The 25,715-nt window shown below is 38.1% G+C and overlaps 1 protein-coding gene and 1 long non-coding RNA gene across 14 annotated transcripts in view; one reads left to right on the top strand and one right to left on the bottom strand.

The window, feature by feature from the left end:
- CHRM3 (cholinergic receptor muscarinic 3) overlaps positions 1–25,715 on the top strand; it is a 534,793-nt gene that overhangs the window by 6,041 nt on the left and 503,037 nt on the right. The window lies entirely within an intron of this gene.
- The window catches only part of LOC309635903, a 38,281-nt gene continuing 22,735 nt past the window's right edge, over positions 10,170–25,715 (bottom strand). The window contains exon 2 of the long non-coding RNA XR_014249094.1: positions 10,170–25,715. This exon is cut by the window's right edge and continues 15,997 nt beyond it. This is a non-coding gene — a long non-coding RNA (uncharacterized lncRNA).

The following is a 25,715-nucleotide window of genomic DNA, read 5'->3' as shown; positions in this document are numbered from 1 at the left end:
TTTGAAGTTTCATTCAGCCAGCTCTCACCTCCAGTGGACCCCAATCCAGTGGTATTGTGTAGACTCCAAGAATCCATATACATTTCAAGTATCATTGGGTTCTATGTGTCTATATCTGTGTATCTATGTATCTATCTTTATTTATCTCTGTATTTCTATCTCTATGTCTTTCTATATCTCTATCTGTATCTCTCTATCTGTGTACATTCATTTAAAAGTATTATTGAGCACAGTGATATTTTTGGTGATTTTCAATTTTTTTAGTTCAAACTAGTCTAAAAGCACAACTTCTCTCATGCAGAGATCCCTCAAATCAATTGCGTTGGAAAGAAGTTCTCACACCTGGAATGGAAGCAAAGAGCCTCCTGTCTTCCTTGCCTATGATTTCTCACATGTGTGATAACACATGTCACATGCATTACCTCGTGGGAAGGGAGCCCTGCAGGGAAACTGGCATTGCCACGAGGTTCCTTTACGTGGGGTCCTCCTTTCTTCCCTCTTTATCCCCAAACCCTTCTCATCACACAAGAACCAGCCAACCTTTTTCAGCTTTCCTTGAGTGCGGCTATGACTCTGCTTTCCCTGTGATAAATTATTTTAAACCCCTCAATTCATTTAATAATAAGAAACTGAAAATGTATCTAAGCAACTACAAGCCACATGTCCCTCATCTGAGTTCTGGTTGTTCTCACTATCTTTAATCTTAAAGTCGACAGTCAAGGGTAACCCAGATAGTATTTATGATTCTTTCTAAAGAAGTTAAGTTCATGAAAGTGTTTAATAAGTACATTTCAATAAATACTTGCTTGAGTAAAATGAGTCTATCTCTCTATCTGTCAGTCATCTGTCTACCTATCCAGCCATCTCTGCTTTTCACTTATACACAGGAGTGTATATCCCTGTGGTAACTTTCCTGTCAGTGTTATCTAATGTGCCAGGCACAGTGGACATTCTTTTTTTGGCTGCTCAGAAGGGTGAGTCTGGGGCTCTGCCTTCCAGGAGCATATGGTCAATATGAGGTGAGAGCAGCTCAAGAAATCTCAGAATTGGAAGGTGATGTTAGACATTGTATTCGCTTCCTAGGGCTTAAAACAACAGAAATGTACTGTCTCATAATTCCCACACTCCCTTCAAAGGCCCTAACGGAGAACCCGTACTTGCCCCCTGCAGCTTCTGATGGCTGGCTGCATTCCCCGACCTGTGACTGCCTCTCACCACTGCCCGGAGTCGGATCGTCTCCTCCCTTTCTGTCTGTGTGTTCCCTCCTTTGTGTGTCCATCTTGTAAGGATGCGTGTGATTGCATTCAGGGCTCACCCGGAAAATCAAGGACAAACTCCTCCTTTCAAGAGCCTTAGCTGTATCACACCCTTTTACCATATAAGGTAGTATTCATAGGTTTGGGGGATTAGGACGTAGACAGACATGTCTTTTGGGGGGCCGTCATTCGGCTCACAACAGAAGTCATCAGTGAAGGACATCCTACTTTGTGACTCCCCATTGGTGATCGTCCAACTGTGTGGCTTGTACGATTTGAGAAATTAACGCTCGCAACGCGTCTCATTTCGTTTCTAGAGAGCAGGCAGAGGCAGAGCCTCCTTACAACTGAGCCAGAAATCCAATTCCTACTCACTGTGCCTGTTGGCCTTCCTAATCATTCTGAAAATTATGATGGGAATACTTCTGATCTTTCTTCCATAAGAAAATCTTTCTCAAGTTCAATAGTTTCAAGTTAAGTCAACCTAGCCCTTTCCGCCCCTTCTAACTTTTCATGTTCATTCCTAACCTTTTCATTTACACTCGGTGAGTAACATCCACATATCTCTAATTTTACCGACTTCTGACTGTAACGTTTGCTCTCTGGCTTCCATCCTCTGGAGGTTCACAGAAACCACTCGGCCAAAAACCACCTGTCCCCTCTGAGTCACAAAGAAAAGGCCCTTTCCTAGGCATCCCCTTTAATCTCTTAGCAGCACCTACAACCACCCTTCATTTTCAAAACATTGTACTTCCCTGGCTCTCCTCCTCCTCTGGTTCCTCTTCCGCCTTCCAGCCTCCCTGCCCCGTCTCCCGAGCTGCGTGAGGCTCCCCAGGTCTTTCTCGTCCGTTGACTCCCATGCCTTTCTTGCACCCTTTTCCTTTTGTGACTTCGTTCATTGTCGTGATTTCCACTACTTTTCAATGTGGGTCACCCATCTCATCATCTGCAAGCCTGGTGTGGCTTCTGGAAGTGGCATTTCCATGAGCTTGCTGGGTGGCACTGCCTTCATTCGTTTCCTCCTCACCCTGCTCCCCTGAGGTTTCCCGTTCACGCGGCTAGGGTGGCCACCCTGTGGCTCGGAGTTTTCTCAGTAATCTTGATTTGCTCTCTTGCGCAGCTTCCCACATTTAGTCAGATACCCAACTGTAATAATTCAGCCAAGCAATCGCTCACTCAGCCTCTTGGTTTCTTGTCTTTCCTACTACCAGCACCTCGGTTCACGGCTTTTCCAACTTTCATGTGCAGTCAGGTCACATGGGGATCTTGTGAAAAGGCAGACTCTGATTGAGGAGGGCTGGGGCGGGGCCTGGTGATCTGCATTTCTAACACCCCCAGGTGATGCTGATGCAATCAGACCTTTATACGTTTCTCTCAGAGTCTCCAGGCTTCCCAGCTGATTTCACTGACTATAGTCCCTTCTTCTAATCCACTTTAGAGACTACTTTTATTGAAGATCAAATCTGATCATTTTTTCCCTCCTATCCTCGAAACACTTCTCTGACATCCCCTTCTACTACCTATTGAATAACAGTGAAATCTCTTACATCAGCATTCAGCTAGCATTCCATATGTTCCGTGGTTTGGATTTACAGTAAATTCAGTCTCAAGTCTCAAGGTCACCTTTAACTTTACCCGCAGTGCTTGCTGTTCTGTACACCCTCTCTGCCGTTTTCATGATTTTCACATGTTCTCATGCTGCTTGGAATGCCCTTTCTTCCACATCCTCATGGGTCCAAATTTTAGCAGTGTGTCAAGGACAAAGTGCTTGAAATGACACTTTTCACTGTGAATTCATCTTTTAGTACTTTATCAGATTCTCAGTTTTATCACTGGTCCCATTCACTCTTATGTGTGTGTGTGTGTGTATAAATTATTTCAGATACTAGAGTGTGAAGTGCTTGAATGATGCTGCCATGTTTCATTTGTCTTTGATTGCCCTAAAGTACTTACCATGGAGTCATCCCCATAAAATGCTCAATATACATAGCGACATATAAAATATGTAAATATAGTGGTTTTGCTGTTTTTCTCATTACAAAAATGAAATGGATTACACAAAATTCAATCATGAAAGAAATATATTGTGTCAAAAATAGAAGTCCATCATGATCCAGTGCCCCCAAAGATAACCGAGGTTAACAATTTGATGCATAATCCTCTGATATTTTTCTGTACCTATCCTAACATTCATACAAAACCGGGATAATAATAGACTTTTGTGAGCTGACTTTAAATGTAAATCTACCTCCTTAATTTTTAAATCTGCAGTGTGTTCTAAAAGATTGACTGATTTCACTGCATAAAAATCAATCCACTTAAAGTGGCCCAGCAATAAAGAAATCTGTTTGCTTTGAATTTCTGATTAGTTAAGTATGTCTATGTTCAGCACTTTCTCTGCCCCCAGGATCATACTAGACACTTTGGATTTGTAAGAGTAACACACAAATACTGCCCCAGAAGACACAAGCTATTCTTATGCCTTCAGGCTAATGTCAGCCAGTGGACTAATGGAGGTGTAGTGGTCACTCATTTTTGATGCCAGATTAAAATCATCACGTTTGATGACATGCACTCTCAGATCGTTAACTTTTATGTTGAAATTTAAGCTTTTGCATCATTTAGATCCATAAAGTACAGGTGACTCATTTTGAATTCTGAATGTGGACATTTTAATCTATCTAATGCACACATATATATGTATATTTTTTTGTTTCATGAATGAATATAAGTTTGTAATAAAAACAGAAAAACTTTAACAAAGACAACAAAATCTTGTATATGCAATAAAACTACAATTTATGGAGAAGTATGGAGAAAAAATAAAACATCATAATGATCTGTGTCTTAGAATGCCAGTAAGTCAAGACACAATATGACACATTTGTTGAAAAGAGAATTCCTTTAGAATTTGTAATCAATATTCCCCTAAGAATTTTGTAGAGAGTAATCTTAATAATGATGAATGTTTGTTATTGCTACCCTATTTGTCATTTAGAAAAATCAGTTTGTGGTAGAATTCTGGAAGATAATTTTCCTGGATAGTGGGAGGGCAGGTATGTGGTCAGGGACTCTAGAACTGTCAGCAAGATTGGTTGTGTCTTAAGAAGAAATACTTAAAACTAGAATGCCAAGACAGTAAGGGGAAAAAACTTTGAACCTGTATGAGATTTCTGCAGTCTGAGTTAGTGAAATTATATAAAGAATATTTCTGCATCCTGTTGAGTGATTCACCCAAGGTCCCAAAATTCACAGGCCTGGATCTTTTGACTCTGTGTCTGGTTTTCCCTATCCTTTCATGCTAGATCTCTTCTCAGGAATCAGCTCACCTCTTGCTCGCTTGACATCCTCTCTCTTGGTGATTTCAGCTGCACTTAGGGCTTCAAGTGTCAGTAGACATAGTTTTGTAGACCATAGCTCTTCCCTTGAGTGCTAGATTTCCATGCTGGCACCCTGTTGGACATTGCCACAAAGAATATCAATCAGGCACCTCTAATGTACCATTTGGACTCTGGAACCCATCATCTTTCTCCAAAATATGCTGTTCCTCCTATTTTTTCCTGTATTAATTGACTGCATCACAGTCATCCTAGGAGCTCAGACTTGAAGCATCTCGAATCTGCATTTCCTTTATACCCTCCCTCCTCTCATGCAGTCTCTAAATCCTACTGGATTTTCCTGAACCGTCTTATCAGTTCCTTCCTTCCTACTCCCACTCCCACTTTCTTGATACAGGCCTTCCCCGCCGCCCCCCCACCCCACCCCTGCACTGTCCCAATGGCCTCTGACTTGTCTTTTTGCTTTGTTTGCTTTTACCTATTCTACAGTGAGGTCAAAGTCCATTACAGTTTCACTCTCCATAACTTTCAGTCCCTTCTTCCTTTCCCCCCTCTGCTGTGGCGCTGTAGCCACGTCAGCCTGCTTTGAGGGTCCTGGGATGTGCCTCTAGGTGGACCCTCCACACTTCCTGAAATGTGCTCCCTAGCTTTGGCCTTAGCAGTCCTGCAAACGGGAGGAGGACCTGCGTGCCTCCTCTAAGACAATTCGTCTTTTCATTCCCCATGCCCCTTGAGTGTATTATTCTCATGGATGTGATAACATTTGCCATACTTGTTTCCACTAGAATAAACTATGCAAATATCAAGTTTTCCTTTGGATTTTGAGCTTCTTATCAGGAGCCACCCATTCAGTATTTATTTCTCTGTACCCAGGCCTTACACACTGTGAAATGGGGATGAGCAGCTCACTGAATTGAATGATGGTTTAGATCTCTGTCAGGGCAGAGATGTTTACGTTATGTTTCATTCATGATATAGTCCAAGGGTCTAAAACTGTGCTTGGCAGTAGTATTCTCATTAAGTATTTGTTCTTGAATGAATTCCTTCTTACTGTTCCTTTTGGGGGTGGGGGGGGGAAGAAATCTGAGGTTTACAAGTTTTCAGTGTATTTTGATAATGACGGGATAGTTTACATGTTAATAAACAGTAAGGAGTTCTTGATAAATATGATACAGAACATAATAAAATTATCCCAGGTCAGACTCAGAGTTTCATTTGCTCAAAGCGTTGTCTGCAAGGATATAATGGTTGCCCTGGTGACCCTAACATTTTGAGAGGCATGGTTCTCTCAGATAACATCTAACAAATTAGGGCTCTTCTCACCAACTTGTTCTAGTGGCCAGGACTTTTGAAGGAGTCATTTTTCGTTGATCACCAGCTGCTATAAGTAGCCAGGTCTCCTAAGGGCTTTTCATAATCACTGAAAAGATTTCCATCACAGGGATTTAAGGTGATGTTTCTACCATTGTGGCCTAGGATCATTTGACCAAAATCACCTGGGGTAGTTGTTAAACTGTAGTCTTGGGGATTGAAACCAGACCAGCTGAATTAGAATGGGGGGGGGGGGGAGCAGGGTCTGTCAATCTGCATTTTAAATGAATACCTTGAATGATACTTCTGCCTGCTAAATTTTAAAACCCACTAATGGAAGAGAGAGACAGAATATTTTGATTGAGAGAATGATTGAATGAGCTAGAGAAACACTTTAGAAACACTTTGTATTTTTTTAAAGTAGATTAATAGCCTGGATTGGCAAGGGGTACATTATCTTGGGCTGTTCTCTGGTAAAATGAGCCATTCAATTTAGGGTGTTTCTCCAGCTTTGAGGAAGGGCAGAGTGCTCTTTTCCACTGGAATATAAACACAATTGAGGAATGACTGAGGTCTCAGGTATAGAATTAAGGTGAAACCATTTCCATCACAGGTACCCCTTGGTAACTAAATATATAGTTTTTAAAAAATATGGATAACATTGTTCACAAGGTGGTATAAAAACAGAAATTATCTCAAATACATCTAGTCCTCAACATTTTTTCTTTGTTTCTTGTGTTGTACCGTGGAACTATATCAGAAGCAGACCACATTTTTGCATGTGTATGATGCTATATTTAGAGTCTAACATATATTATTGATGTGAACAACAGGATGTCAAGAAAGGAAGGACAAAATAGTCTATAACTGCTGCATATGTGCACAGTAGTTTAATTATTATGAATGGTTTTAGAAATGGGCTTAGTTTTGCTCATCAATTAAAGGGCATTTTATAATAGATCTTCTAGACATGAGTGTGTTTTAAAAAGCATATACAGTACAATTAATACTTTTACACAAATTTAATGTAAAGTATTACATACATTTTAAGAGAATTAAACAAAATTGTCAATCACTCTGTTCCTTAGAACTTTAGAAATTCCTCTGGTAGGTGACCCACACAGTCTGGTCTATTTTCAGCTTTTCTACCGCCCATTCACATGTTCATTAAATTTAAGTTCTTGAATTGTTTCAGGCACTGTTCTAGATGCTAGAGATAATTAGATGAATAGTCATTCTGCTTTCATGGAACTTATGTCTTTGTGAATTCAAATCCATAAAACCTGGAATAATATTCCCAGGGTTTTCTAAACAGGCCTGTTCCTACTTGGTGTCAAGAAGAGAGGAGATGCGGGTATTAGGGTAGTGTAACTAATTAGATGTGTGATCTTCCTTAGGCTTTACTTTCCCCTCACCTCTTAAACATGGGGTTTAGATTAAATTTTTCTCGGCAAAATATTGCCGCTTGTCTAGAAAAATTAGACTGCTGATACTAACTTTTGCCACTAGATGGCAAACATCTGCATTTGTGTGTCCAATGAGTGAGTCAAGTTCTGAAAATTAAAATGAGGTTGAAAATGATTCACTTGATTTGAAAAATAATGTTGTCAGTCTCACATGAATGAGAGGTAGCGGTTGCTATTATGTGCCATGGATTCCATCCTTTAAACGTGACCATTTAAAAACTCCTTGGCATCTACTTTTCAATGTGGCTACCTGCTCTGTTTCTTTTCAAATGCAGGACAACCCATTTTTGAAACGCTTTTTAAAAATCACGTATATTGCTGAAGTTATGATATAACAGTGAGTCTTTAATGTACTTTTACCAGTGTTCTTTTTATATGAAAAAGTTAAAATAGTCTTTTCAAGCTGAGGCATAGATGAACACACTGGGTGGATCTAGAGAGTGTGTTACTTTATCAGATATAACATGAGAAACAAGTGTTTCATTTTCCTGTGACAGAAGAAACAAAGATACTAGATACTCTCTGCCTGACTACTTCACTTGATCTACTGTTGGCTACCAGAGTCCAAAGAAAATGAAACAGGAACAGAAGTTACATCTGACAAATCACATGTATAAACCAAGATTAGCATCACTGTTACAGAACTGAAAGCTGGCCCAAAGCCTGGTGAGGAAGAGCCCACCTGTATCCCCTTTTCAGCAAGGAAATAACTAACCAAAGCACGAATACAAGCATGTCTTTTGGAAGACCGAGGGTGCCGTATCAAGTCCAAACCACACTAAGCTATGAAAAGTAGTGCCCACCGGCTCTAAATTTCTGGGAAACCCATACCAACTACACATACTGCCTTTGACTTTCTAAGACAAGATTGTTTTGAGGCAGCTAGGTTCAGAAGGGGTTATACAAATTTGCAGCAAGTCTTGACCCTAGATATGTGTTTATAATCTACAAAGATGTTCACTTGTAAAACAGAGTTTTCTGGGCCAAGTTGTTCTTGGGATTCAAAGGGTGGAGAAGCCAGATCTTTTTGGAGGGTTACCAGGAACTTGTTGGTGTAAAGGATTTCGCTTGAGAGAGATACTTTAAAGGACCAGTAAGGTTTAAATAGATGGAGACCATTTAAATAGATGGTAGAATATTTAGGCAAATATTTAGGCAAAACTTAACTTACATGTGAAAACCCCTTGCCGTTTTTGGTCTATACCATGAACACTCCATCTCAGATCCTTGGCACTTACTGTTCTGTTTGGAACACTCTTTATCCAGAAACCTATACAGCTTGCTTCTGCATTTAAGATCTGTCCTCAAATATCACCTTATCAGGCCAGCATTTTGTGACCACCTCATCTGAAACAGCATGCACCTCTTTCATCATTCACCATCTCCTTAATCTGTTGTTTTTCTCTTCTGAGCATTTATCACCACCTGATACAGTGCATATTTTTTTTTGCTTCATTTATAGTCCGTTTACACCCACTACAGCATGAGCTCTCTGAGACCAAGGAATTCATCTTTTATTTTAATTACTAAATATCCAGTTCCTAGAACACTGCCTGGCCCAGAGTAGGCTCCTGTCAAACCCTAAATGACTAAATGGATATGCAGTGCGCTTTTCCTAGAGCCTGCAGGAGGAGTGCAGCCCTGCTGACTGTTTTTTTTTTTTGGTTTTTTGTTTTTTGGCTTCTGGCATCTTAGTTTCCTGACCAGTGACTGAACCCGGGCCTTCGGCAGTGAAAGCTTGCTGTCCTAACCACTGGACCACCAGGGAATTTGCAGTGCCACTTTTATTTTTCTTATTTTTTTTTAACATCTTTATTGGAGTATAATTGCTTTACAATGGTGTGTTAGTTTCTGCTGTATAACAAAGTGAATCAGCTATACATATACATATATCCCCATATCCCCTCCCTCTTGCGTCTCCCTCCCACCCTCCCTATCCCACCCCTCTAGGTGGTCACAGAGCACCGAACTGATCTCCCTGTGCTATGCGGCTGCTTCCCACTAGCGATCTATTTTACATTTGGTAGTGTATATATGTCCATGCCACTCTCTCACTTAGTCCCAGCTTACCCTGTCCCCCGCCCCGTCCTCAAGTCCATTCTCTACGTCTGCGTCATTATTCCTGTCCTGCCCCTAGGTTCATCAGAACCTTTTTTCTTTTTAAGATTCCATGTGTATGTGTTAGCATACGGTATTTGTTTTTCTCTTTCTGACTTACTTCACTCTGTATGACAGACTCTAGGTCCATCCACCTCACTACAAATAGCTCAGTTTTGTTTCTTTTTATGGCTGAGTTATATTCCATTGTATATATGTGCCACATCTTCTTTATCCAGTCATCTGTCGAGGGACACTTAGGTTGCTTCCATGTCCTGGCTATTGTAAATAGTGCTGCAGTGAACATTGTGGTACATGACTCTTTTTGAATTATGGTTTTCTCAGGGTATGTGCCCAGTAGTGGGATTGCTGGGTCATATGGTAGTTCTACTTTTAGTTTTTTAAGGAACCTCCATACTGTTCTCCATAGTGGCTGTATCAATTTACATTCCCATCAACAGTGCAAGAGGCTTCCCTTTTCTCCACATCCTCTCCAGCATTTATTGTTTGTAGATTTTTTGATGATGGCCATTCTAACTGGTGTGAGGTGATACCTCATTGTAGTTTTGATTTGGATTTCTCTGATGATTAGTGATGTTGAGCATCCTTTCATGTGTTTGTTGGCAGTCTGTATATCTTTCTGGAGAAATGTCTGTTTTAGGTCATCTGCCCATTTATGGATTAGGTTGTTTTCTTGATACTGAGCTGCATGAGCTGCTTGTATATTTTGGAGATTAATCCTTTGGCAGTTGCTTCATTTGCAAATATTTTCTCCCATTCGAGGGTTGTCTTTTCGTCTTGTTTATGGTTTCCTTTGCTGTACAAAGGCTTTTAAGTTTCATTAGGTACCATTTGTTTATTTTTGTTTTTATTTCCATTTCTCTAGGAGGTGGGCCAAAAAGGATCTTGCTGTGATTTATGTCATAGAGTGTTCTGCCTATGCTTTCCTCTAAGAGTTTTATAGTGTCTGCCCTTAATTTTATGTTGTTAATCCATTTTGAGTTTATTTTTGTGTATGGTGTTAGGGAGTGTTCTAATTTCATTCTTTTACATGTAGCTGTCCAGTTTTCCCAGCACCACTTATTGAAGAGGCTGTCTTTTCTCCATTGTATACTTTTGCTTCCTTTATCAACGATAAGGTGACCATATGTACATGGGTTTGTCTCTGGGCTTTCTATCCTGTTCCATTGATCTATAATTCTGTTTTTGTGTCAGTACCATACTGTCTTGATTACTGTAGCTTCGTAGTGTAGTCTGAAGTCAGGGAGCCTGATTCTTCCAGCTCCGTTTTTCTTTCTCAAGATTGCTTTAGCTATTTGGGGTCTTTTGTGTTTCCATACAAATTGTGCAATTTTTTGTTCTAGTTCTGTGAAAAATGCCATTGGTAGTTTGATAGGGATTGCATTGAATCTGTAGACTGCTTTGGGTGGTATAGTCATTTTCACAATGTTGATTCTTCCAATCCAAGAACATGGTATATCTCTCCATCTGTTTGTATCATCTTTAATTTCTTTCATCAGTGTCTTATAGTTTTCTGCATAGAGGTCTTTTGTCTCCTTAGGTAGGTTTATTCCTAGGTATTTTATTCTTTTTACTGCAATGGTAAATGGGAGTGTTTCCTTAATTTCTCTTTCAGCTTTTTCATCATTAGTGTCTACGAATGCAAGAGATTTCTGTGCATCAATTTTGTATCTTGCTACTCTACCAAATTCACTAATTAGCTCTAGTTTCTGGTAGCATCTTTAGGTTTCTCCGTGTGTAGTATCATGTCATCGGCAAACAGTGAGTTTTACTTCTTCTTTTCCTATTTGGATTCCTTTTATTTCTTTTTCTTCTCTGATGGCTGTGGCTAAAACTTCCAAAACTATGTTGAATAATAGTGGTGAGAATGGGCAACCTTGTTTTGTTCCTGAACTGAGAGGAAATGGTTTTAGTTTTTCACCATTGAGAATGATGTTGCCTGTGGGTGTGTCATATATGGCCTTTATTATGTTGAGGTAGGTTCCCTCTATGCCTACTTTCTGGAGAGTTTTTTTTAATCAAAAATGAGTGTTGAATTTTGTCAAAAGCTTTTTCTGCTTCTATTGAGATGATCATATGGTTTTCCTCCTTCAATTTGTTAATATGGTATATCACGTTGATTGATTTGCATATATTGAAGAATCCTTGCATTCCTGGGATAAACCCCACTTGATCATGGTGTATGATCTTTTTAATGTGCTGTTGGATTCTGTTCGCTAGTAGTTTGTTGAGGGTTTTACATCTATGTTCATCAGAGATGTTGGCCTGTAGTTATCTTTCTTTGTGACATCTTTTTCTGGTTTTGGTATCAGGGTGATGGTGGCCTTGTAGAATGAGTTTGGGAGTGTTCCTCCCTCTGCTATATATTTTGGAGAAGTTTGAGAAGGATAGGTGTTAGCTCTTCTCTAAATGTTTGCTAGAATTTGCCTGTGAAGCCATCTGGTCCTGGGCTTTTGTTAGTTGGAAGATTTTTAATCACAGTCTCAATTTCAGTGCTTGTGATTGGTCTATTCATATTTTCTATTTCTTCCTGGTTCAGTCTCTGAAGGTTGTGCTTTTCTAAGAATTTGTCCGTTTCTTCCAAGTTGTCCATTTTATTGGCATATAGTTGCTTGTAGTAATCTCTCATGATCCTTTGTATTTCTGCAGTGTCAGTTGTTACTTCTCCTTTTACATTTCTAATTCTATTGATTTGAGCCTTCTCCCTTTTTTTCTTGATGAGTTTGGCTAATGGTTTATCAATTTTGTTTATTTTGTCAAAGAACCGGCTTTTAGTTTTATTGATCTTTGCTATAGTTTCCTTCATTTCTTTTTCATTTATTTCTGATCTGATCTTTATGATTTCTTTCCTTCTGCTAACTTTGGGGTTTTTTTGTTCTTCTTTCTCTAACTGCTTTACATGTAAGGTTAAGTTGTTTATTTGAGATGTTTCTTGTTTCTTAAGGTAGGATTGTATTGCTATAAACTTCCCTCTTAGAACTGCTTTTGCTGCATCGCATAGGTTTTGGGTTGTCATGTTTTCATTGTCATTTGTTTCTAGGTATTTTTTTATTTCTCTTTGATCTCTTCAGTGATCTCTTGGTTATTTAGTAACGTATGGTTTAGCTTCCATGTGTTTATATTTTTTACAGTTTTTTTCCTTTAATTGATATCTAGTCTCATAGCATTGTGGTCGGAAAAGATACTTGATATTATTTTAGTTTTCTTAAATTAACCAAGGCTTGATTTGTGACCCAAGATATCGTCTCTCCTGGAGAATGTTCCGTGAGCATTTGGGAAGAAATTGTATTCTGTTGTTTTTGGATGGAATGTCCTATAAATATCAATTAAGTCCATTTTGTTTAATGTGTCATTTAAAACTGTGTTTCCTTATTTATTTTCATTTTGGATGATCTGTCCATTGGTGAAAGTGGGGTGTTAAAGTCCCCTACTATGATTGTGTTACTGTCGATTTCCCCTTTTATGGCTGTTAGCATTTGCCTTATGTATTGAGGTGCTCCTATGTTGGGTGCATGAATATTTACAATTGTTATATCTTCTTCTTGGGTTGATCCTTTGATCATTATGTAGTGTCCTTCTTTGTCTCTTGTAATAGTCTTTATTTTAAAGTGTATTTTTTCTGATATGAGAATTGCTACTCCAGCTTTCTTTTCATTTCCATTCGCATGGAATATCTTTTTCCATCCCTTCACTTTCAGTCTGTATGTGTCACTAGGTCTGAAGTGGGTCTCTTGTAGAAAGCATATATACGGGTCTTGTTTTTGTATCCATTCAGCCAGTCTATGTCTTTTGGTTGGAGCTTTCAATCCATTTACATTTGAGGTAGTTATTGATATGTATGTTCCTATTACCATTTTCTTAATTGTTTTGGGCTTGTTTTTGTAGGTCTTTTCCTTCTCTTGTGTTTCCTGCCTAGAGAAGTTCCTTTAGCATTTGTTGTAAAGCTGGTTTGGTGGTGCTGAATTCTCTTAACTTTTGCTTGTCTGTAAAGGTTTTAATTTCTCCATGGAATCTGAATGAGATCCTTGCTGGGTAGAGTAATCTTGGTTTTAGGTTTTTCCCTTTCATCACTTTAACTATGTCCTGCCACTCCCTTCTGGCTTGCAGAGTTTCTGCTGAAAGATCAGCTGTTAACCTTCTGGGGATTCCCTTGTATGTTATTGGTTGTTTTTCTAACTTGCTGCTTTTAATATTTTCCCTGTATTTAATTTGTGATAGTTCGATTGATATGTGTCTCAGCGTGTTTCTCTTTGGGTTTATCCTGTATGGGAGTCTCTGCGTTTCCTGGACTTGATTATTTCCTTTCCCATGTTATGGAAGTTTTAGACTATAATCTCTTCAAATATTTTCTCAGATCCTTTCTTTTTCTTTTCTTCTTCTGGGACCCGTATAATTTGAATGTTGGTGCATTTAATGTTGTCCCAGATGTCTCTGAGTCTGTCCTCAATTCCTTTCATTCTTTTTTCTTTATTTGGCTCCCTGGCAGTTATTTCCCCCATTTTATCTTCCAGCTCACTTATCCATCTTCTGCCTCAGTTATTCTGCTATTGATTCCTTCTAGAGTATTTTTAATTTCAGTTATTGTGTTGTTCATTATTATTTGTTTGCTCTTTAGTTCTTCTAGATCCTTGTTAAATGTTTCTTGTATTTTCTCCATTCTGTTTCCGAGAGTTTAGATCATGTTTACTATCATTACTCTGAATTCTTTTTCAGATAGGTCACCTATTTTGTCTTCATTTATTTGGTCTTGTAGGTTTTTACCTTGCTCCTTCGTCTGTAACATTTTTTTTTTGTCTTTTTTTTTTTTTTTTTAATTGGTGGAGCTGTATTCCTGTCTTACTGGCTGTTTGGCCTGAGGCGTTCAGCACTGGAATTTGCAGGCAGTTGGATAGAGCCAGGTCTTGGTGCTGAGATGAGGACTTCTGGGAGGTGTCACTCTGATTAATATTCCCTGGGGTCTGAGGTTCTCTGTTAATCCAGCAGTTTGGACTTGGAGCTCCCACCACAGGAGCTTGGGCTCGACCTCCCGCCTGGGAACCAAGATCCTGCAAGCTGGTCGCTGGAGGTTCCTCCCATCCCCCTAGGTGCCCGTGCCCTACCGGTGCCTGGTAGGTGCCCTAGTTGTGCAGAGACGCGAATTCTGCGTCCTCCTATTCCACTATCTTGACTCTGCCCCTATTTTTCTTATTGCAGAAGGGAAAACTGACAAACCTATCCCATATTTTCCTTTCAACCAGGGCCTTTTCTTTTGAACATCCATGTTGAAATAGTCACTAATAGCATTATTTACAATGAATAACAGATTACAGGTTAACAATTGTAGGCTTGAAGAATAATGAAATAAACTAGCACATTGAATCAAATTGAATATGGCCAGCTTTCTTTTCAATAATGCTGTTTTACCCTGTTTTTCTATTAGAATTAGATAAGAGAGAAACAACTTGTTGCCTTCTTATTCTTTTCAATTCTATTTTTGTAAATGCCCACTGACTTAATTATGAACATATGCTTTAAAAAGGAAGTAAAGAAATTCTTCTGGTTGTAAAATGGAAGAGGAAGATGGAGTAGAGATTTTCTGTAGTTGGGATTCTGTGTCATACTTTAGGAAGTCAGTAGTTGAGTGCCTACTGTGTGCCACTGTGCAAAACATGATACACAATCAAGAGTATGTTGGCCTGGGATGCTCTTGACACGTCATAATATACTTAATTTTCTACGTTACTTTGCTAACATGATTTATAGTGGTTCAGTTATACTGAGTCTCTCTAAAATAACGACATGGTATACTCTATTCGCGTTTTCACAGCCAAGTCCAGGTTTTGAAATATTGCTAAACATGCTTGAAGGTAATGTCTTCTGTCTTTCCATCCATCACACATTTATTAAGCAGCCGATAATGCTAGGATGCTGCTCCATGCTGGAGGCAGAGTGATGAGGAAAGAAGACAGGGTCTTACCCTCATGGAGTTTGAGGTTTGAGTGAATCAACTAATTTTTCTTTCAGTTGAGAAGTAGCTTTAAAAAGTAGTATAATGTAAGAGACTGTCTGGTTTGAAGGATGCCGATGTGGGCATAATGATGAGAAGATCAGCGTCCCTAATACTGTAAATTGTGTTCTGTTGGGGGTTGGGTAGAAGACGCTCCCTGGAGATACGGTTTCTTTGGAACCTGGGCATCACCAAATCACACACACACTCAAGTTTAGAAACTGTCTTGACCTCAGTTGGGCCTGAATTTTTCCCATCTCAGATGTTGAAACCATATGTGTATGTGAAAACCTTTGATGGTCTGGGCTCTGAATCAAGGTGGAAAACAGTATTTGTGTAGGTGTGGCTTCAAAGCAGATATTTGGAAAGTTAGGAAGATATCTTTCTGGGATCACATAGGTTAGTGGTCAAATAGAATTTGGGATGGTCATGAGGTTGGCTCATTGATCTCTAAAAGGTAATGAGATGCTTGGGGTTGGTATCAAAGAATTCACTGAATAGAGAATGTCTTTTGTTGAAACAAAATCAGCGATCTAGGTAATAGGGCAGTTTTGATTTGAGGGTATCTACTGTTCTCTTCTAACATTTTAAAGAAGCTTCTCGTGTATGGTATTAGATGTCTGATATTAACCTTAAAAATGGTTTCAATCACAAAATGCCCTCATGCTCCCAGAATTTGTAAGGCCCTTCTCAGTGTTTACCAATTTACATTCCAAAGTTCTCCAACCATTATTTCTCCTTTTACCTTTTCCTTTAATCCAGTGTTTCTCAAGTGGATTTTCCTCATTAATGCCCTCCCCATCCCAGGAGCCTTTTAGACTTTTTCTTTCCTAATCATGAAAATTTTAATGCCATACATTTCTTGTATATTTGTTTATAAAATGTGACCATTTAGAGAGTCAGAAACCATTGCCATCTCTAAGACATTTTCGCCCTCTAAGAACTCATTTTCACCCCCTTTGGGGAGATATCACCCCCATAGAATGCATACTTTAATCATTTATACCAGGGCGATATGAAGGCAGGAGTGATTCCATGCCCCTTTGCACACACAGTCCCTCAGTCCCCTTCCTCGCTCCTCTCCCCACAAGTTCTGCAGTGTTGACAACGATTCCCTCACTGAAGCCTGCAGGATCCCTTCTCACCCCCTTCCTCCATTGCCATCTCTTAGTTGAATGCTCTGATCCTTCAGGACTGGTCCCTGTGTAGACTCACCACATGCTATCCCTAGAGAAGGATTTCCATTAAAACGTCGACAGGGATGTCCCTTAATGCTTGGTTTCTGAGCAGTAGAAAAGATCAGTATATTTTTTTCTGAGGCAAAATGAGAAAATCCAAGTACAATTTCATGTATCTTCCTGCTTCTTATTGCTTTTTTTCAGCCCCATTGGCTCAGGGAGTCCTAAGCTGGCTGTGTTCTTCCTGGCAAATCTGCCTGTTCTCAGCACCCAAGTGCAGTTGAGAGACAGGACTGCCTAGATACGTCCACTCTGTTGTGTTTTTAATATGATTTTACACAGTCCTTGCATTCTTGTGCCACCAAAGAGTTTTTAAGCTTTTGTAGTACCCCAGGCATTTAGAAAGTTGCACAGTTTCCAAGGCTACAATAAAATGATAGCATCCACAGTGCCCCCCTTTCCTGGATCCCCATTCATGAGAGGCAACCATTTTCATCTCCTTAGGCTCTTTTTTCTGTTATTTACTTCTGTATTTCTAAATAGCATGCCCAGACAGCTATGTTTTGCTTTTTGACTATTAGAATTTACTTCTTACTATATAAAATGAGGGCTGTTACTTCTTACTATATAAAATGTTTTAGCCCTGTTATAAATCATTTTACTCCCAAGAAAAACATTAAAATTTTTGTTATATCAATATTCATTACAAGCATGTGTTGACTATATGTTTTACTCATTACTGAACCATTTAGAGACCTATGATATTTTCTTTTTTTTGTATTATTTTTTGGTTTTCTTGGAATTAATAGTGTCTCATAGTCTCCCTTCCTCTCTTTCCTTCCCTCTCCCTCCCTTCCCTCCTCTCTCCCTCCCTCCCTCCCTTCCTTCCTTCCTTCCTGTCTTTCATCTGCTCAGGAGTCTTCCAGCCTTTTGCTCCAGTCAGGACTGGCTGCTCTCTAGACCTGCCAGGTAGCTGTCCTCTAGGATTTGTCCCTCACTATACCCATCCCCATATTGTTTCTTTTCTTCAGAGTTCTTCAATTTTATTATCTGTAGAGTGAGAAGAATAATTACTATCCTGGCTTCTCCTGGTTCTCAGGAACATTAAATGAGTATATATGTAAGTACATATTAGAACTCGCATGTAGGACTTCCCTGGTGGCACAGTGGTTAAGAATCTGCCTGCCAGTTCAGGGGACACAGGTTCGAGCCCTGGTCCGCGAAGATCCCACATGTCACGGACCAACTGATAAGCCCGTGTGCCACAACTACTGAGCCTGCGCTCTAGAGCCTGTGCTCCACAACGACAAGCCACCGTAATGAGAAGCCCACGCACCACAATGAAGGATAGCCCCCGCTTGCCACAACTAGAGAAAGCCTGCACGCATCAACAAAGACCCAGTGCAGCCGAAAAATAAATAAATGAATAAAAAATAAAATAAAATAAAATTTAATTTAGAACTTGCATGTAGTACACACCCCAAAAAGGTAATAACAACTTACCGCTACTGTGTATACTGTTTGTATAGTTATTTATTTTTCCATTACGTGTCTTCAGTGGAAAGTTTCTATGGGACAATATGAGTAGAGTAGGAGCTTACCGTAGAATAAGTTAAGAGTCTTGCAGAGTGGTAATGTAATCATACTTATTAGAATTACTATTAATGGTCCACCATACTGCAGACTTTTCTCAAGGATCAGTCAGAGCAGATACCACTTGAAGGAGAGAAAGGTAGTTCTTTTCGGTGTGACTGAGGTTTGCTGGTTAGCCACTGCTGCCCTCACCTTCCTACACTCTGGCCCTGACAAGACAAGCCCATTTTCTATGAAGGTGGGAACCTTCTGTAATCTGAATTTAAGTTGTTTGCTGTCTTTTAGCAGTGTTCTATATTTTATGAACTTCAATCATATTAAAATCAATATTATTTGAAGAAAACTGAATCATGAAAGAGTGAGTGTCTATGTTGGAATAGAGAACTCACTTGTCCAGGGTATTTAGCTAATTAATTAAATGGAAAGGCTGAAAATCAAGTATATTTAGATGTTACTTTGGCACTAGTGAGGTTTGGGGATGTAGAGGATACACATATACATGTATACACATATTTTTAAAAAATAACCAAATGCCAGCTTGTTTCCCATTGTTATTATTTCCATTGCAAATGTTTGCTTGGGTGGTTTAAAATCATATTGATGATATCAGAATAATATAAACCCAAGGGGGAGGTGTTTGTTGAAAAGAAACCAGGGTTCTTGACAAAAATAATTTGAATTTTAGCCTCTCCTAGGCTCTCAACATTAGTGGAGCCTCCGCAGTAATTTTATAAGCAGCCCCTGTGTTGCCATTAGGAACAGGTGGCGTTTGTCAGCTGAACATCTAAACGTTCTGAATCTCTGGGCACAGGCACACTTCATCACTGCTGTGCTGTTTCATCTATTCCTTTGCTTGCTTTCTATTCATAATTAATTTTGTATTGAACCCACTGGCTTTGATGACAGTTAAATACTTGTTTTTGACATAATGAGAAGAATACTTCTTCAGTGAATCACACAAGCGGCCTACCTTTTTTAAAAAGGGTTAATCCCTTCCTTACTTTGATTTTTCGTAAACCTAAGTAATGTGAATATTCATTTAGGTTGCATCTACCTAAGGCAAGTGTTTACAACCATTTGATGTTATTTGGAACACACTATCTTCCATCCTGTCCCATTGGCCTCTGCTATGTGACATTACACAAGCATCAACCTCTACCTTATGTTTGCTCCAAAGCAGGTAGTAAAAAATCTGGAACAGAACAAAATAGTTGAGATCACATAACAGACATTTCGAGACAATGGGATAGCATAGACAGTATGCCTAATTTTGTATATTTCTTTAAATTCAATCCAGCTGAGATTAAGGAGGATTAATTCAATGTATAGAGTAGAAGTTGAAAATGTATTTTATTTTATGATCAGTTTATTGGGAGCTCGTGCCCTTAATGGAACAATGGCTCCTAGTGGAAATACAACTAGGTTATAGGAAACCACAGTTTGAGCCTTCCTAGAGAATGATTCACTGACAATAATATAAATATTAATATTTACAAAATATTGTGTGCTTACTCTGTGTTAGAACAGTGCTAAATACTTCCCTGTGTAATGTATCATTTAATTCTTGAAACAGTATACAAGATAAGTACTCTCTCTTGTTTGATGGATTGATATAGTAAACCACAGACAGGTTAAATGACTTGTCCAGATCAGGTTTCAAACACACGAGTGTTTGACTCTGGTTCTGGTTAAAGACGTTTGCAATCTCTGGACTCAAAAAATGAATCTCATAGACTGATCAGTGAAAAAGTTTTCTTTTTACAGAAGTTACTCCTTATATTCCTTTCTACATGTCACAGTAACAGCGCATGAAATTTAAAAACTTAAGGCCACAATAAAAATATGAAAAGCAGGAAAATGAAAGTAACTGAAGGAAAACATAAAGTTGTAAACAAGTAAGGGACCCAAATTTGGATAGGGAAAATTTTAATATATCTAAAAGTATAATTCTTTAGCTGCATTGCTGTGGCATACCCATGATAATTTTCATTACCACTGAAGCTAAAACAAGAAAGACTAGTAACTGCTTAAGCAGCAGCTAGAGAGGAAAAAAAAATTTTTTTTTAGTTAGAGTTATAACCAGATTCCAATAATATGTGATTTTATTCATTTAAGTAGGATCATCCAGGGCTCTGAGTATAATGTTCTCTGTGCAACTTGGAAACTGATTCAGTGGTCTTAGGTAAACAGTGCATAACTGATATAAAAGGTGACAAGTAGAAATCCTAAATTTCTATATTTGGTATAGATTTTCCAAGTAGATGAAAATTAAGGGAAGAAGAGTGGACTGGTCAAATATGAACATGGGCTAGTGGGACATTGCCATTGTGCCGACCTTCTTTGGTGATCAGTCTGTTGAGAGAAATAAAAGAAAGGCTCTTCAGGAACAGAATTAAGTATTGTGGGGAAACCATATTTGCTCTGAATTTCAAAATCTGTTTCAAAAGAATAAAATCTTAGAGACCATATTTCATATGGTCATGGGTCTTCAGTGATTATAAGTTGTTTTTTTATTAAATGATAGTTTCATTTTGTAGAATAATTTTTATCTACACTGACTTTCCTCTAAAATTTAGATTCAAACAACTTACAACATGTTATCAATACATAAACTAACCATTGACATGTATGGTAAACTAGAAGGATATTTCCCCTTCATAAAAGATTTTCTCTATAGAACAGTACTCTGGGGTGAGGAGGAGAACCTCTGACAGGCGTTTCATTCACTTTCTAATGAGTCGCATTGTTTTGAAGGATAACTATTCAGCAGTGTGAACTAGAATGAAATATTCTGGTATCTTTTTTCCAAGGAAAAATATCCACCTACACTAATGACTGTGAGTTATCAGTAGTGGTGTAAACTATGTTCTCTTTTTGCTGCCAATTAATAGTTTTCTTCTTTTCAGAAAATGATTTCATGGAGTGCTAATTTGTAAGTCAAAAGAAGAGGGGGAAAGTTTAAGTTAAAAAGTATAAGGTTTAACAAAGATTATGCTCTGACATGTCAGACTCATTCCATGGTTGGTACATTACAAGACTTCCAGAAGGGGTACATCTATAACCCTTCTCCCCTCCAGCGGATATGGTTTGGCAGCCCAGATTACTGCCAGCTAGTAAGCTACCTCAGCTCTCCCTTTAGATACGAGGCTGGACAGTTCAGAAAGATGAGGAACTGGGTCATGCCATTGTTGAGGGTGGAGGCAGGAGACCAGTAGGAAGGAAAGTGGTGCCAGAATTGCTTCTCCAGTTCATGGATAAAAAGGGTATTGAACAAGGGGATAAATTATTACTTTTTGAGGCTTTAAAGTTCATTTGTAGGATGAAGAAAAAAAAACCTTGAAAAGGATGGAAACCCATGGTATCAGAGGCTACCTGATAACAGATTGACTAGGTGATTTTGCAGTCACCCTTACCTTCTGCTTCTGAGTTTCGGGAAAAAAGATGCATGTTAACATTTCATCATCCTCCTAAGATGTGAAGAAAACAATTTCAGCTGTGAATATGTGTTGCTCACGCATGCTGTTTTCAAAAGAAAAAAAATGTGTCGATGGAGAAAGATTTTGTGAAATGAAATTCATAGACTTCATGATTGAATAAAGAATATAGTATATTTTAGAACAAGCGGTCTGTGTTTCTGGGTAAACTTTGTGCTTGTTCCATTTGGTTCTTTAAAGAAAAAAAAAGTTATTCCTGGTTGCCCTTCTCAGTTGCTGCATCCTACTGGCCAGGCATCACATCTTTTGTTTCAGGAGATTGCCATAGATATCAAAAGGTTAACTTTGTAATGGACAACAAATTATGAGTGCATGGTGGTATGTTTATTATCCTAGACAGTCATTGTAAATTTATATGTTTTAAGCCAGCATATGAGATTGGAAAATTATTAAAATTAATGTTTTAATTTTTGCTTTCCATAATTTTACACATAATATGTATATCCCCTAGAATGTAATTTGGTACCAGAAATGACTTTTGACTGTCCAAAGACATCTGTTTTGGATATTCCTAATTTTAAATTTTAGAAGTTGACAAGGACTTATTAACTTTGAGTTCCATAGGTTTCCCTGTAACTAAATACAAATTGAAAAGCACCAATCTTTAAGTCTAGACACATGAATACAATGAAGAAAAAAATAATCCAGGTCATGATTTTTGTTAAAACTATTTAACAGCAGATAACCAATTGTAACTGATTTATTTTTCCTTTTCAACGGATTTTTAATTTACCTTCACCAAATATTTGCTTCTGAGTTAAAACCTACGCAAGATAGGATGCCTATACATCTTAATAGGAAATAAAGCAAACTAAGTATCAGATTTCCTAGACTGCTCTATTAGTTAAGTTTCATAAATGACTGCTAAAACATATATACATTAGGGTGTTGAAGCAGGGATACTAAACTCAGATGCCTACATCAGTGAGGCAGTGGGCCAGGTGGATGTAAAGTGTAGCCCCTGGGAGAGGGTAGGGACTCAGGCCAAGTAGATGGTGCACACCATTGTGAAGGTGACCCACTGCTCACCTGAGCCTGTCTTTATAACACGACAATGCCGACCCTCTGTTGTCAGATGTTCTATGTGTTTAACGGATGCTTAAAATCAAGTTTTTAACATGACTTTTACTAATGTTTAGATGTTGCTTTATATGCATATATTTATATGCTATAGATGGGTATATGTATTTATTTATTTAAAAAATATTGCATAAGCAAACAAAAGATTTACTAGGATCAGATCTATCTGGGTGGCAGGCATTTTGCAATCTGCATTAAGGAACTCATATTTGTGTGTGCACAGAGTGTTCTATAAATTGTCTGAGAAGCATTTGTGATTTTTTTAGTCCATTTGGTACATTGGGGAGAAATTTGTTTTTTTCAGGTTATCTTTTTTTTCTTGAAAACCTTGAAAGGTTGAAAATTATTTTTATTTATCCTAACTATGTATAGGAAGAATGCCCTTTATTTTCTTCATAAAGAATAAGTAAAATATCAGAACTTTGTACTACTTTGTTATGGTCATATGTAATGTGTATTTTTGTTGTTTTTTTTTTAAGAAATTGCATCTACATCACTCTAGAGTGGACTTGGTCATTATTAATCTATTATTAAATCCAATATTAACGTACATCATACACCAAAAGTCAGTGAACAAATGCATGAAAGAGTGCTTACATGGATTTCTTTTCAATGTAGAAAAAACACTGCAAGAAAGTCAGAAAAAAAATGAACAGTTATTTTGTGCTAGCCACTAGTGATAAAATGGTGAGCAAGAAAATCTAGGTGCATAATAGAAAGTACGATAATGGTAGTTATTCAATTTGTAGCATGCCAAGTATCAATAGATAAAATCTGCTTGCTTTGGATGAAGGAACTGAAATTTTCAATGTATTCTTCCCTTTACCCTCAATGTTTCTCAGGGAGAAATTATGTTGATATTGATACTGGAGTGGGACAAAGTGTAACACTTGAGAAGGAAAACATCTCCCATGACAATGAGTCATTTGGTTGGTTGGTTTCCTCATTGCGGCTTCATGGGACACCGGTGCAGTCACTCTTGGTGTCTGCACATTCTAGTCTAAGGGTCCTTGTATTTTTTACCTCTGTCTGTTAGATGTCTATCTGACTTATGTTTTTGATGGTAGAGTCATCTATTCTCTCTCTAATCCATAGTATTGCCTCAGTGAATTTGACTTGATCTGACTCTATATGTCCAACTCTCAAGAGGATTCTTTTAAGTATAGTCTACTTATTCAAGTCAAACAAATTTTAGTGCTGTGAGCTCCCACCCAACCTTTTCATATGGATTAACTTTTTTGGAAGAGTCAGGATGGAAATGTTTTTTGGAAGAGTCAGCATAACATTTCCATGTGGAGATATAATTTGTATTGACATTTAGATTTTTCTTTGAGTTTGTAACAAAATACAAGTTGGATTTAAGATTTGACGTCAGGAAATCACAATAGAAGAATATATAAGAGTATTTAGTTCATCTACCTTTTATTTTGAAAGATGATAGTTTAAAGAAGGATCAGATTGTATACGATTAAAGTTTTCAGACTTGAGTCTGTAGTCCATATTGTTCATATATTCCAGCATTCAATAAATTCAATAAGTTAACTGTTAACAGTGTCCACATGTAATCATCAGGATGCAAATGGGGAGCAATTTACTGTATTAAAAAGATTAAAATTGAAATAACTTCTGCCTTCTCACTCTGCTTTGCATCATTTTTCCTGCTATTATTTTACACCACTTGAACTAGGGAACCTTTACTTTGAACAAGCACAACTAGTGTGATGCTAGTGAAAGCAGTTGTGTTTATATCTTTCTCCCATTGCCCTTTCATGTCGTTTCAGTGGGACTGATCATTTCCCTGCCCCTGAATGAAAATCTACAGTCCAGTGACTTTCTGGTCCTCCTGTCAGATGCATGGACTGAACTCAGTGATTAGACTGTATACTCCATCTAATGGTCAAAGGTCTAACATGGCTTTAGGGAAGGTCTTTTCTTTATTCTCAGGCTCCCTGAAGATCAGGACCTTTAGTCAAAGGAAGAGAGTGAGAAGGCTTCTCATTTTTGAAGACTTGAGCTCTCTCACAAAACCACATCTAGCTTAAGGGTTCCTTTTCATTGTTCCAAAGCACTCTGTTTGCGTGCCTCTATCTAAGATAAACTTATCACACTTATCACAAACAACTGTTTCCCCTCTTTATCGACAGGACTTAATGTTTTCTGCATCTGTGCTTTCCCAACGTTTTACATAGTAGGCACATAGGCTGGATGAATAAACTCATAACTGGAATTCTCAAAGCTCTTGCAGAGCTTTTAAGAAATTCAGATGTTCTGACTGTACGTGGGAGATTTGAGTCAGTAGATTTTTAAAAGTTTCACAGGGGATCTTGATTTACAACAGAGTTGAAAGCCACTGAGCTGGATGTTTAAGTTTTGGTAAACTTAATAGCGTCCGAACAGTTTAATTAAGGGAGATTTACACTTTTAACCTAAAAATGAGTTTCAGAATAAGAAATCTTATGAGGTCTTTCTAGTTTTTCCTCATTCTGAATAAAATTATTAAAAATACCCTCTATCTTTTAAGACTGATAAGTAGGTATTGATTTCAGTATAAATCTTCTGGGACAGCTATGCCAACTTTCCCAGTTATTCTCTTTTAGTAAGTTTTATGCAAATGGTCAAAGTTTAAATGTATCTTTGACCTCAATATATCTTTATTTTTTAAGAAACAAAACAAAAGTTATATAAATGTATTATGATGGTAAAACATTGAAACATCAGGGCACCATGATGCAAGTTGTTTCCCCTTCTCATATTGACATGTAGATCTAGTGGCTGTTTGATAACTTCATCTAATCTCTTACAAGTTATTCTACTTAAAAAAAAAAATTCATGTTTTTAATGGTGAAAAAAGGCAAAAGAGTCTGTAGGAAATGAGTAAAACCTCTAAGATAGATG

Source organism: Balaenoptera borealis (assembly GCF_965194805.1).
Source record: "Balaenoptera borealis genome assembly, chromosome: 10".
In the NCBI taxonomy this organism is placed as follows: domain Eukaryota; kingdom Metazoa; phylum Chordata; class Mammalia; order Artiodactyla; family Balaenopteridae; genus Balaenoptera; species Balaenoptera borealis.
Note: the sequence above shows the minus strand (reverse complement) of the source record. Positions and strands in the feature narration are given on the sequence as shown.